Genomic DNA, 14724 nt, shown 5'->3' with positions numbered 1-14724 from the left:
TTCTGTAAGTATTTTTAGGTATTTTTTTATATGCAAAGGCAGTGGGGGCTTAGTTTTTGGCAGTGGCTTTCTTCAACACAAGAAAGATTGTGCTCAGCATCTCTTTCTTTTGGCATAAATGTATCCCCACACTTTCCTTGGTGAATTTATGGACCCTTTTGTCCTTGGAGATTTCAAGTCTGTTCATTGTGTGCTGTTTTGTCCGGCAAAGCTATACACCTCTCTGATCAGTTACTGCTCATAATTGATGTGATTTTCTTGATTATCTTGCAGCCCTTTTTGAAGCCAGGGTGATGGATGAATGGTACAGAACCATGGCCAGTCCTTTCCAATGTCTGCTTTTTGCTTGAATAATAATTAAGATTTAACATAGGGTATTAGTTAAATAATTCACCTTATAATGGAATAACACTCACTTACTAAATACATCTTTGTTAAGAACATACAACAAGACAACCTGAGAGGGCTGTCTGTGCATCTTAGGTTGTACAGAAAACTTACTGTGTAACTATACACATGGACGGAGGTAATGGTTTCCTTCAGCAGATTCCCAATTCAATCCATGGCCCACTGTTCTGCAATGTCGGAATTAATGTCTCAAGGGTTTTTCCACTAGTGCCTTTTCTTTTTCTTTGTCTTTTTCCTTTTCTTTTTCTTTTCAAGGCAGGGTTTCTCTGTGTAGCCCTGGTCATCCTAGAACTCACATTGTAGACCCGGCTGGCTTTGAACTCAGGGTTCACCTGTGTTTGCCTCCTGAGTGCTGGGATTAAAGATGCGGGCTATCACCACCTGGCTCACTTTTGTTCTAAACATCAAATTGATACATTTGTTAAAATTCGAACCTTATTGAAACATTCTGAGTTGCAAATCAATGCTCCCCCCAAATCCCTTCGCTTTCCAATTTCATGCTGTATCCCAGAGATTAGAGGTTAATAGGATTATCTCCTTCCAGGTCATTTTTACAAATGTAGATCCTCTACAGAGTACTCCAGCCACAGTGCCACCTTACATAGTATAAAGGAGAAATGTTTGAGGGATCGCTGTGCCTAAAGTGTTCTGTGGATTTGCACTGTAGTTCTCTTCTTCCCTTTCTCTGGTCCCCCACAATGTGTCCCATCTTGCCCTCTTACCCATCCTTCCCCATTCCTTAATTTTTAAAATGTAAATCAAGTTTTATCCCCTTCATGGATTTCCATTGTACAAGAATCAAATCCCAGTTCATTAGTGATCCTATCTATAGTTGCCTTTATTGGGCCATGAGTAGCTCCCCGCAAGGTGACCAGAATACACCACCAAGGGATCAGGAGAGCCCTCTCAAGGGACAGAGGCGGAGCTAATCGCGTGGTAGGTGGAGCCTTAAATCCAGTGTGAGCTGAGCCGCAGGGGGAGGCTTTTTAAACCGAGGGCGAGGAGGGGGTTGGGGGGGGAACAGTATTGCTGCTGGCCGCAGACCCTGCTCGCAGTTGCAGGCCCCGCCGAGCCACTGCGGCTGAGGTGAGCGTCTACCCCCCTCCCCGCTTCCCGGGCCTGGGGGACGGGCCATCTTAGACTCCTCGAGGTAGGGGGCAGTTCCCACGGGACCCGGCTCCGAGTCTCGGAGGGGGCGGCCTTAGGGAGCCTTGGGAAAGACTGCTAAAGGGGCCAGGCGACAGCAGCAACCTTCCCCGAACCCCTCCTCCTTTCCCCTCCCCCCCCAGTCCTCAGCGGCCTCCAGCAGAGAGCTAGCTGCATCTTTGGGGACAGCAGGACAGCGAACAGTGCGCAAGAGAGCGGCCAGCACTGGGGACGCAAGGTACGGGCTTTAGCCTTGATCAAGTGCCCTTAGAGGGGGGAGTAAAGGCCAGGTCTTCAGTTTTTCTTTTAAGGATTGGAGGAAGGCGGCCTCAGAGGAAAAGGAAGGTGAGGGGCGAGCAGGCAGACTTCATGGTTAGTACTAGGAGCGCGCGCGCGTGTCCTGATGTGTATGTATATGTATGGTGCTGGACACGCATTCATTTTGTCTAATTGCTTTGATTTTTTTAAAACAATGTGTCTTACAGCTCTCTTATCAGGGAATCCGAATTTGTCCCATTTTTATACCTACCGTTGCGTTGCATGCCTGGACTATAGTTATTTAACCATATCCTGATTGTTGTACACCAGCTTGTTTTCTTTGGGGGAGAGGGGACTATTGCAAGTAATGCAGTAATGAATGGGTTTGTGTATGTTTCTTGCTTGTATGAAGGTATTTCTGTAGGAGAAATTCTTTGAGGAGTAATTACTGAATCAAAAAGTACGCATTTTGAATTTTGATAGATTTGTCTAAATTCCCTTACCCAAAGGCCATAATAATTTATACTACCCAATGTAGTGCGAGATTGCTTATTTTTCCATAGTTTTGCCAACATAAATTGTTACTGATCTTTATATTTTTCCAGTTAGAGTAAAAAAAGCACATGTCGTTGCTTTCATTTGCATTTTACTGATTATTACTATATTTGAGGATGTTTTCATTTTTCTAATTGCAAAAGTGAATAGTCAAATATGACGTCTTCCAGTATATAAGCAATGAACATTTTGAAATACTAAAAAGTCCTACTCTAAATACCAAGAAAAATAAAAAATATCTGGAAGTAAACTGTAAAACTTTGAGGACTACAATAGAAGAGCGTTTGCATAAATGGAGAATATTATGCTTCTGAATAGGAAGGCTCAATTTTGTAGTGATGTCCATTTTTCTATATTGATTTATGCAATTGATGCAATTCCAATAAATAGACTAAGTTTTTGGAACTTAACAGTCCTAAAGTTCGTGATGGGAGAATGGCTAAGAATAATCGAGAAAATGTTTTTAAAAATAACTAAAGATGGGGGATACTTTTACTATTAAACTGTACTCTGAAGGTAGCATGTTTAAATTAGAATAGACAGAACAATGCATTAGAATGGAAAAGCCCACAAACGGGCCAGACTGGATCCCAAGATTTATTGGAGAAACACTGTTGGTTAGACATGGAAAAACTGCCATATTAAAATCTTCACACACCTACTTCCCCACCCCAAGCTTGAATTTGCTTTTGAGGGCAGACTCCTTTGTTTGAAGAAAACCACTTTATTGGGTCTTTCTGGTTATGCTAAGGTAAAGCTCCGGTAGTTAAATCTGGTGACTTTGGAGGTAGAACTAATAATATGAACCTTTACTTAGATTAAGATGGATTCAGGTTAGCCTGCAGTGCGGCGACGGAAGAAATATGGATATTAGAGGTCTTTTAAATTTTTTCCCCCATGAGCAAAAACTGTTGTGTCATTGTTTCCATTTGCATTTGTGTGTTTATTGCGATACGGAACATCTTTTCTGTGTTAGTAAGGATAGCACGTCATTCCTCGAGGCAGGTAACAATGGGGACCCATTTCTTCGCTTCCAGAATGGAGTTTGGCTAATTGGTACAGCCCTGCGGGAAGCGTGAGAATAAACAGGTTGACTTTTTAAATTTTCCTCAAGCACTAGGCAGGCTCTAGACACCTAAATCGGGGGCGGGGGCAGTTTTCAAGACATGGCCGAGATTTGGCGCTGAGCTGTGTCATCGCGAGGTTTGGTAGCGAGCTCCGCAGTGGGTCGGAAACCTCGTGGTAAGCGAGATCCCTAAAGGACGAGAGCTTCCTCCCTTTCCCCGAAAAACTCCCAGTCATTTTCACGAAGCTCCGCCTTTCTCCTTTTTAGGATCCTGCAGCCGTTCTCGCGATATCTCGTTTCCTAAAGGCGAGGCGCGGATGGCATTCTGCAGTGAATTACGAAGGTCTCGCCGATTCTGAACGTAATATCGCGATAGTTCGCACAGCGCATGCGGGAGCCGGCGGCGGCATATTGGCTCCGCCCCTTAGTGCTCCGTGAGGTTGTGCGTCATTTGCTTTTCGCTTCGCGTGGGGTGAGAGCGGAGCTGTAGCGATTTCGGCTTGGGTGTAAGGAGAGGCTTGGGACGGGCTGGGCTCAGTTTTTCCCCGGTCCGGTGGAGGTTCTCCTGGGATCACGCGGAGGCGGCCGAGGGTGGCTGCTGAGTGCAGGAGCTGCGGAGGCGCGAGCAGCGTCTTCTGATGGTGCTGTTCTTAGCCGGTGAGTTCTCGCGGGAGCGGGTTATGTCCTCGTGGGATTCGCCGGCGGTGGCGGAGGTACCTTGGGGGTGGGGGGGCAGTGACTAGGGTCGGTCCGCCTGTTAAGATGGCGTCGGAGGCTGATGTCTGTCTTGCTAGTACATGGTACTAAGGGGTTAGCTATCCGCGTTTGTGACGCTTCGCAGGTGCCAGCCATTAAGGAAATGACGAATGGCGAAACGTCGCGGTGCCGGTAAATCTTGCCTGAGATGAAGACCACCCTGTTTCTTACCGGCTAAGGCGACACCATTTCCACCGGCCTTAGCCGCGTGTGGGCCTGCCTTTGCCCCACCAATCGCTCTCCGCCTCCGTTTTCGTCGTCGCAGTGGGCGGGTTGGAAAGTGTGGGAGTGAGTCGGTAGTTCATTGGGTAGTGGGCTGGGGATTAGATGAAAAGGTGAGAGAGGGGACACACCGAGGACTGCTCTCTGCATCATTTTTGCGTGCTTGCTTTTTCGCAGCCCTTGCAACGACCCTTATGAAACCCCTAGTTTTTCCTGAGCTGAGATGGGCTCCGCTTCCCCAGCTCCCACAGCTTTTGAATTAAGGTTGAAGGGTCAGTCTGTAGACTGACTAGTGTATTCCTTCCCCTCCCCAAATTCTATCTCCCTGTTAAACAATCTCTCAGCTTCGTAGATATTGGGATGCATTATTAAGGGGAGGTGTAAAATTTTTCCCTATCCTCCCCAGTCCTAATTTAGAGCCTCGCCTGAATCATCTAGTCTACACCATCTCCTTCCATGGTGCTTGCGCAGACATTAATAGAGCCTGTCTGGTTCCCTGCATTTACTCCGTCTTTGTGTATGGAGCCATAGAAACCTTCCATTTTCTTAGGTCCTTTGGCTTGTTTATCCTCGACGCGGGGACAGGGTACTGATTTCTTCCACTTTGAATGTTTTGAGACCATTCCTGGGCAGAACAATAAGCGGGTCAGTGGTTGGATAATTGCAGTGTTAGTGGCCTTCTCAATCGCTCCCCCACTCCATCAAACTTTGCCATTCCTACCAACCCCTTCTACTTTACAAACCCTGGGACCCGCCCCCTTTCCCTCTTCTGTAGTCTGTTGGATTGTGGCTGTCTTTTTTCTGGATTACTACTAGCCACCATTTAAGTACTTCTCATTGCTTCCGCCTTAAACTTCTCACAACCACTCTTCCTCCCACCCCCGGGAACAGAATCCCCTAGTGCGGTATCATACCTCCAATGCGTTTTCTTTCCATCACATGTTTTACACCTTAAACAGTCATGCTTCTTTTAAATTTACTTCCTTTCCCTTCACATCACCTCTATTATAAACAATTAATTCCCTATCATGTGTTTCCTTTGTAGATAACATGATTTGAATTACTTCTTTTAGCACCAGTGTTGCATAGATTGAGGAGATGGCCAGCATTCCCCTTTCATGGGAAGCAGTCTGGTGTAGAAAATAGCATTTGCTTCCAGTTCACATTGAACTCATGACCTTGATCTTTTCAGATTTCTGTTCATCTATATAATGACAATAGTAATGCTTACCTTAAAGGGTTGTTGCAAGAATAATCAAGAAAATTTGTAAAGTGTCTGGTTCATAGGAAAACAAATTGCGGTGCCTTTTTAATGTGAGAATATATTGGTAGTTGTTTTTATGTTATATACTGCCTTTATAGCCTGGGAAAGAGAAGATTTTTTCATTTGTTATTTGTTCAGTTGTTAATTTCTGTTTAGAAATAATACCTATCAACTTGGATCTGCTTTGTATTTTTTTCTCCCCATGAACCACTTTGTATGACCAATGGCTCATGATATTTGAATGTGTTCCCACTTTTTGAAGTTTCTACTAGTGCAAAATCATTCTCTTGAAATGACCACCAGCTATGTTTCTGTCACGGACCACACCCAGGTGTTCTACCTTTTGGAAGGGAGTGCCTCATCCCTTGCCTGCTCGTTTCTGCCACTCCTTAAAAGACAATCTGTCCTGTCCTTCACCCCACAAAAGTAATGAAGTTTCATGCCCTGCTGTTTTGCAGTGTTAAAGAGAACTTCTCTTAGGGAGTTTTTTGTTGTTGTTGTGTTTTTTTTTTTTTTTTTTTTTGGTATTTCTTCCTCTACCTCATTAAGCTCCTGAGGTCAGTATGGAGGCGTCTTTTTAAGCATGATAATTAATACCTATATGCAAGACATTAGGAAGGTTGATCTAACTAAATACCAGTATTTTCCCCCAAAAGGCAATCACAGCTGGCTCTTTGATAACTACCTTCTGTTGTGCTTTTGCCATTTTATATTTTCTAACACATTTGACTTGCAATTAGTTTTCCTTACTGTTAATGTTTTTATTAGACTAATAGTAGAATGTTTTTTTTTTAAACTAATTGTGTTGGTTGGGTGATGGGGTTGAAGTATGAGTGGGTAACCCATCTGATAATTAATTAACTATGTGTGGATTTCAGTCTTGAGCTTCAGGGTTTGTTTGAGTTGGAGGTACTCTAAATGAACTTCCTCTTTCATTGGAAGACAGGTCACTTTGAGATTCTTGTCCTGGTGCCTTTTACAATGGGTTAAGCAATAATTACCAATTAACTGTTTGACTCTCGTCCTTCAGCGTTATAATAAATAAATCTGGGGATGATGATCTAGGCATGACCTAAAAGGTTTAATTTATTCTAGGTAGATCTCTGAGAAGAGAGGAAGGAGTGGCACTACCAAATAAAAACTTTGTCTAAGATTCAGTGACAAAGTTCAACCTTGAATTCCCAGGATGTTTATCGTTTGTCTCCCAGTATGGCCAAAAAGCACTTATGAAGGTGAAAAATAATTTTAATGTGTACAGTATTTTCCTTAGTATTCATTTGTTAAACATGCTATCATTTTGTTTGGGTTGAGAACAATTTTCAGGGGTATTGTCTAAGTGTCATTAGAAACACTGTATAGCTATTGATTTCTGAGTTCTTTAGTTACTGCTCAAAGCAGGCCCTAAAAATGCAAATTGGTGTTCAAGGGCTGTTGCTTCAGAAATACCTGATTGTGTTTAAATTTTGATATAATAATTAACCTCCCAATTCTAATATATGCTTTTTTCCTCTGACCCTTTTATTTTGTAGGTCCTCCAGTAGCCTGACTTGAGTGGTTTTAGTGCTTCAGAGGAACAAACCAGTAGACCATAATTTGGTCAGGAAGATTCAGGAAGGTGTTGGAGCAGTGTTGGGATTTCCCACCAGGATGACTATGATTGACTGTGATTTTAGGTTAGTTTTTTTAGATCTTTGTGGGTGGCATTTGTATTTTACATCTTGAAATGGAGATGGGGTTGGGATTTCCATTTTGTGGTTGTGTTGCTTTGGTTCCATTGTGGATCAGATGTCATTTTTTTTTAATTTTAGTGGATGGAGATCATTACTAAATTAAAGGGAACTGTTTAAATGCATATAGTCAGTACATAATTTTTAAATTAATTGATAAAAATTTGAAACATAGCAAGCCAAGTAGTATGACATTCCCTTCCCCAGGTACTTTTAACATTTGTCAACTTTCAGCCTTTCTAGTTTTACCCTTTGGCATCCCCCTTCCCATGGAATTACTTTGAAATAAACCCCTCTTGTCATGTTTTTTATCTATGTAAATATTTTATAGATAGCTGAGAAAATTCTTGACAGTATAACCACAAAATCATTTTCACAATCGAAGAAATTGAGTTTTAAAAGTAGAAAATAGGCTATTTTTAAAATTTCCCTGATACTTTGTTTTCTTTATAGTTTGTTTGACACTGGACCCAGAGAAAATTGTATTTACTAAACAGTTGTGTAGACTTAAAATATATTTTAAACTTCAGGCAATTTTTTTCTTTACAATTTATTTTTTAAATTGTGTTATCATATTATCCTCACATTTGAGAATTAAAGCCCATAGCAATGTGTATTACATTCTTATTAAAGACCCTAGAGAACCTATTATAATCAAACAACGGTAGTAACTGCTTATATTCTAGCTGACGTTGAGACTGCTGGCTTGGTCAGTGTACTAAAATAGCTATTCGTGGGTTCCTTTTTCTGTGGCAGTTTGATTTTAGTTCCACGTCCTGGTCCCGCTTACTGTTATCCCTATGAAATATAGGCCTTCTGGAAGAAAAAGCTGATGTTTTCTAGATAGTGACCTGATAATGTGTTTGGAGTTTTTCATGTGTATTTGCAATGTTTTTTAGGTAGTTTGGTTGTTTTTATGCTCTATTATAATGTTCTTTTTATTTTAGTGTTACCTTAGCTTCTCTGACCCAGAATTTAGCTATTAAGAACTGGTTGGCTGTTAAACACAGTTCTTGAAATTGCAATATTAAAAGTTTTTTGGGAACTTTGTTACTTACAGATTTTACACTCAATTATAGTATAATTGTCCTAGGGTTGTACTTATTTCACTTGGAAATAGTTCCCCCAACATCAGTTGTTGTAAATTGTTTGCTTCCTCCCCCGCCCCCTTCATTTTTTTTTTAAACTTTACAGTGTTATCCATTCTGGGGTCTGTATTACGTTTCTTTCTATGATCAAAACCAGAAAATGAGATTTGAAACTAAAGCCTCCAACCAGCCTTTAACTAAACACAAATGTGGGCAGAGCACAAGGTGTGCGTGCCAGTCATTAAAATGGTAAGAATTGCAAGTTAAAGAGGCAGAAAATGGAAAAGTCTTATGAATGAAAAATTTAAAAGTATTTGAATGTGATTGTGAATCACCAGCCAGAGGTCAGGTGTTTCCACTCTTTGTTCATTATTGGAGGAATAAGTCCTTATTTGAAAATTGATTAAATATTAAATAAGGGATTTCTTGGGAATTCCAACAAGTTCATGCTTTCAACAGAAAACATTTTGAGTATGTTGGATATAATGATTAAATATTTACATTTCAGTTTCTGTAATTTAAACCAAACCACTTAGGCCCAAACCCCAGTTTGTGAAACTAGGATAACTGGTACAGAATTGTGCACAGTGGGCATTCCGATATTTGAATCACTCCCTTCTTAAAACTGGAACTTCACAATGGAAACAGTGTTGGGTTTTTAATTCTCCTTTGTTGTGTGTTTTTAACCACCAGTTCAAAGTATCATTGAAATGCCATACTTGGTTGTTTGAAAATATATTTGCCCTTCACATTCCACATTGCTTCTCATGGAATAAGGTTAAGTTGGTAATTCGGTTGTGTATCTGATCATGTTAGGTTGCTCTGCAGTGATCTCATGGGTAGGTAGACACGAGGCAGACAGTTCACAAGTGTTTGTGCTCTTAGGATTTCTTATATTGTTTTTTTGACCTCTTCAATGACTGGTTACCAAATGTTTATATATGATAATGTCTGGGATAATTCAGCTCTTAAGATTCTCTGGAAGTCTCTTAGTTGATGTGTCATAGAGGTTGAGTTGGTAAAACTTGATGTGCTTGTTGACCATCTTGGTTTTCTGGTTATAGAAATGCTTTGAATGAAGGAGTGGCTCCCTGAGTAAAATAAGTTTGCTTGAGGTGTTAACTTGATAATTTTCAACTTTGAGTTTCCTTAAAAAGTTTTTCATTAGTTGTCTTTAAAATCATAATGGTGACATAGAAATGATTTCATGAAATTTGTTTCGCTTTTATGAAGTACCACCAAGGGGCTGGAGAGATGGTTGAGTAGTTAAAAAAAAAACTGCTCTTCCAGAGAACCCAGGTTCAATTCCCAGCATCCACATAGTAGCTCACAACCATCTGTAACTTTTATACCTGGGGACCTGACACCCATGGCAAAACACCAGTGAACAAAATAAAAATGAAGTACCACCAAATGGAAATTGTACAGTAGATCTGATTCAGTTGATTGAACTCAATATATATGTTAAAATTTTTTTTCAACTTAGAGACTTTGTTCTTAAGTGTTGAAAGAAAGCAGTTGTTGAAAGCAAGTAGTTTTTTTTTCTTTTAAATAGTGGTAAATAAAGAGGGCTAAAAGTAAAAAGTAGAGGGAGGACTTAAATACTTATGTTTTAAAATTAAAAAATTGGGGAGCTGGAGAGATGCTTACCAGTTAAGAACACTTGTTGCTCTTGCCAGGTTTGATTCCCAGCTCCCATATGATAGCACACAACCATATGAAATTTCAGTTCCAGGGGCTCTGATACTCTTCTGATCTTTTAGTGCATCATGCACACACATTGTGTGTGAGGCCAAATACTCATACACATAAAATAATTTTTTTTTTCAAGACAGGGCTTCTCTGTAGCTTTTGGAGCCTTTCCTAGAACTAACTCTTGTAGACCAGGCTGGTCTCGAACGCACAGAGATTCGCCTGCCTCTGCCTCCCGAGTACTGGGATTAAAGGTGTGCGCCACCACCGCCCGGCAAAATAAATCTTTTTTTTAAATATTTATTTATTATGTATACAATATTCTGTCTGTTTGTATTTCTGCAGGCCAGAAGAGGGCACCAGACCTCATTACAGACGGTTGTGAGCCACCATGTGGTTGCTGGGAATTGAACTCAGGACCTTTGGAAGAGCAGGCAATGCTCTTAACCACTGAGCCATCTCTCCAGCCCAAAATAAATCTTAAAAAGTTAAAAAGTTGCTAATCACAGATGAACTGCTATGGATTTATGTATCACCTTTAGCACAACTCAGGTTTTAAATCTTTATAATTAGAAACATTGGGTGGGTGCTTATATTTGGGACAGCTTTTAAAGATAACTTATGGTTGTTATTTGCTAAATTTATTTGCCTATTTTTTATTGGCATATTCTAGTCTTTGCTGGTGTTTTTCCAACTAATTTAATGTAATTAATTTCCAATTCAAATTAGCTTTGAATGCTTATGCAAGGCGATTCTCTTGCTTTAGCCATGAGTAGCTGAACTAAGATATGTGCTACTGCTGGAAGCTCTCCTTTCATTGCCAATTGAGTTCTTACTGGTGGAAAGACTTCTGTATAACCATTAAGAAGATTCCCTCAGTCCAAGTTCTGACCCTGTTTTTTACCTACTGTATCATACTGTATAAATTAACCTTTGTGCTGAAGTGTAGTTGTTCTTCTATAAAGTGTTACCTATTATCATTTAGGATTTTGGATAAGTTGAATTGGGTTAATGCATGCATCATACTTAAAACAGTGATTCTGAAGCCAGTGGTCGAGCACACCTTTAATTTCAGTACTCGGGAGGTACAGGCAGAAAATCTCCGAGTTTGAGGACAGCCTGGTTTTAGAGCTAGTTTCAGGACAGCCAAGGCTATGAACCTTCCCCCCCTCCCCCAAAAAAGACAAAACAGTGACTTTGAAACTTTAAAATAAATTGCTGTGTCCTAACCCCAATTTCTGATTTTATAATTTGAGGTGGAATAGGTTTTGCATTTGTGGATTTCCAAGTGATGGTGCTAATAATCAGAGCATTAGTATATATCTGTAGTTAGGGCAGAATGTTATTATTTCTAGACTGCTTTCTCAGATTGAGTGAAATACTTCACTCTTTAGTCTTGTTTTAGTATCATCTTCAGCTAAAATACATTCTTTGAGAATTTCACATGTATATACAGTTCATTTTGATCATTAACTTTCCTAATTCCTGTCCCAGCTTCATAGTTCTACTCTTTAAAAAAAATGATGGAGTCTGATAATTGTTGTGCATTGGTGTGGAGCCATCTCCTGGAGCATGTGCAACTTACCAGTGGCCACTTTCCTAAAGAAAAATGACTTCCCCAATAGCCATCGGCTACTGGTAACTCCTCAGGTAGGGGTAGGCGCCGATGTTCCTTTCTTATCCATGTTTGAATTTTGATTGGCTTGATTGTGCAGATAGGTACTACAGCTGCTGTGAGTTTATGAGTACAATACTATGCCATATCTAGAAGACATTTTATAGCATTCCTCCTTGTCCTCTGGCTCTTACATTCTTTCTGACTCCTCTTCCTAAATAGTCCCAGAGCTTTGGGGCAGGGTTGATATATATTGCCCATTTATGAGTGACTACTCAGTCACTTAGTCTACATTAACTGCAGAAAGAAACTTCTGACCAAGGTTGAGAACAGTTTATTATTGCCTTCAGCTAAAAGCAATTTTGGAACCCTCTGTTGCAGGGATTCTCAAACTGTAGTCCCTGATGTTCTATTTCCTGCACATTGGCAGCTGGGTCCAGAGGTGTGATAAATTCACGTTCATTCCCTCTGGCAAGCATTGGAGGAGGGTATGTGTTCATTCACAGTGTTGTGTTTTAATGATGTGAGTTTTCTTTTAGTTCATTAAAGGGTTGGTGACAGTGAAATGATAATGTTTCAATTCTGGCATTTTATGTTTACCCTCATTTTTTAATTTGATTAAGCAGGATGAACACTCAGTTTTTGTCTCTTAAAGTGTGTGTGTTTGTGTGTGTGTCCGTGTGTCCAGACTTGCTTCAAGTGTCATTCCTCATGCTGTTCACTTATATTTATTTCTTGTTGTCTTTGAGATAGGATCTTCTCTGCCTTCCTAACGATGTTATTCTAAGCACACTACACCTAGTTGTTTTTGTTTGTTTTGTTTTAAATGTGGGTCCTGGAACCTAAGACCCTGTGCTTGTAAGTAAGCATATACTGACTGAGTTGTCTTCTCAGTTCCTTTTCTTTTTAGGTCTGGCTTGGAACTCACTATGCAGCCCAGGCAGACTTTTAAGTTTATGGTATCCTCCTGCTTTTGCCTCCTGAGTGCTGGGATTACAGGTATGATTCACACCCAGCTTTTCTCCTTTTAAACACAGCCTCACCTTTTTTAAAAAAATTGTTTATATATCTTTAGTGTATGCTATGTATGGGTGCCCTTAGAGGGCAGAAAAGGGTATTGGAGCCCTTAGAGCTGGAGTTAAAGGTCATTTTGGTTCTTGGAACTAAGCTCCAGTTCTCTGCAAGAGCAGGAAACTCTCTTAATCACTGAGCCATCTCTCTAGCCCCTAAATACAACTTTTGATATAATGGTTTGGGTTCCTAGTAGTTTCTGAGGGTTTTGAAAATGCTTATGACTAGATACTTATGGATATAAACATTTGTGAATCTAATGTTTTGAAGTACAAATGGTATTATGTTCTGCTAGGAGGACTTTATAACATTATAAAGTTGGTTCCTGATTATTCCTGGCACAAACCCCAGTTTTTGGTACTTTCCTTGTTATCAGTATGTCTGAATGTTCCAAGCTTATTCTTGAACATTTCTGCCCCAGAGCTGGAATCAGCTAATGTGATAGGTGAGGTTGAAAGAAATTTTCTCTTTGCCATGGTAGTGCTAAGCTTTGTACTTAGTCTCTGTTTTCTCTTTCCACTTGACCTTCCCAGGTTGCTTCTTTATGTTTTTTCTTTTTGTCGTTATAGCAAATTTTTATTAGAATTTAGGTGGGAAGGCTTGAGAAGTCTCGATAAAAGTAGAAGGCATGGAGTCTAGGCAGTTCTAGATTTGGGGCTTCACACTTTATCATTTGGATAAGTTAACCTTTTGTTTCATCTTTGGAAATACCTTTTTTATTTGACTATTGGATTCTGTTTTGTGGTGCTGTATACTGCATTAGCTGCCATGATCTTTCCTTTTACAAAGTTCCTTACTGTTCATTGTCTTCCAATTCAAGGTTCTGCTATAACCTTATTGATCTATAATGAGTCCTTACAACACTAATCATTCATCAGCATCAATTAAGATAGAAAAGAGTTAATGAATATTAACGCCTTTAAAACCATTTATTTTGTGTAGTTTTAAAGGACCATATATGGTTCAGTAAGTGGAAACTTTTTTTAAATCTGGTGCAGGCTGTCCTTGAGTGCATCATTCGCCTGCCTCAACCTTCTGAATGCTACAATTCCAAGTGTGCATCTGCACACCTAGATCTGTTGTTCATTTTTAAAGTAATGTAAAGATGTCATTTTCATTCTTACATCTTGCCTTTCCATTTAGTTGAATAAAAAATAGGTTTTCTAATACTTGTGTGCTTCCTCAGCCTTTAAGATTGCTGATTTGTGGGTGGTGGTGGCGCACGCCTTTAATCCCAGCACTCGGGAGGCAGAGGCAGGCGGATCTCTGTGAGTTCGAGACCAACCTGGTCTACAAGAGCTAGTTCCAGGACAGGCTCCAAAACAACAGAGAAACCCTGTCTCGAAAAACCAAAAAAAAAAAAAAAGATTGCTGATATGTTGAAAATCCTGCAGTTTTCTTTGAGTACAAAGTGATAATAAGAAAAGTTTGGGCCAAGATGAGAGTTCACAGTAGCACATGCAGTTGCTATTATAGTACTAGTTTACAATCTTTGGACAGATGTACATCTAGTCTGAAGCCTGTGTTTTATTTTATTAACTTCTTCCCACTTCCCCATTCTTTCCCTCTGTTCTCCCTAAAATGCATGTATATACTCTTATATCCAGTTGTTGATAATCAAGTATACAAAGAGATATCAATATACAAATTAATATTTGAGTGGGCGTTTTGATAAAATGCTTATCAAAAGTCCTATACATATAAGTTTCTGTATATGTTGGGTATATACACATACCCACATGCATGCATGCATACATACATACATGTGAACTATGTGCTTTATTGGTTGCATTGAACCTTTAAGTACAATAATATTTTAAATGCTGTAATTATAGAGTACACTTCAAGGATAAAGC

General features: G+C 40.0%; 1 long non-coding RNA gene across 6 annotated transcripts; it reads left to right on the top strand.

The window, feature by feature from the left end:
- The first annotated feature begins 1384 nt into the window (after positions 1-1384).
- On the top strand, positions 1385-14068 carry LOC126492171 (uncharacterized). 6 transcript variants are annotated; one of them, XR_007589536.1, is made up of 6 exons: positions 1385-1494; positions 1698-1792; positions 3701-4090; positions 6771-6907; positions 7205-7348; positions 11677-14068. It is a non-coding gene; the product is annotated as an uncharacterized lncRNA (long non-coding RNA). The 6 variants fall into 6 exon arrangements; XR_007589537.1 differs by lacking the exon at positions 6771-6907 and having other exon boundaries at positions 1386-1494; positions 11677-11832; positions 12179-14064; XR_007589538.1 differs by lacking the exon at positions 6771-6907 and having other exon boundaries at positions 1386-1494; positions 11677-11832; positions 12692-12812.
- The last annotated feature ends 656 nt before the right edge of the window (positions 14069-14724 follow it).

Source organism: Alexandromys fortis, unplaced genomic scaffold, assembly GCF_014885135.2.
Source record: "Alexandromys fortis isolate MF-2015 unplaced genomic scaffold, M_Fortis_MF-2015_v1.1 scaffold_295, whole genome shotgun sequence".
In the NCBI taxonomy this organism is placed as follows: domain Eukaryota; kingdom Metazoa; phylum Chordata; class Mammalia; order Rodentia; family Cricetidae; genus Alexandromys; species Alexandromys fortis.
This window is presented reverse-complemented; position numbering and strand designations above follow the sequence as displayed.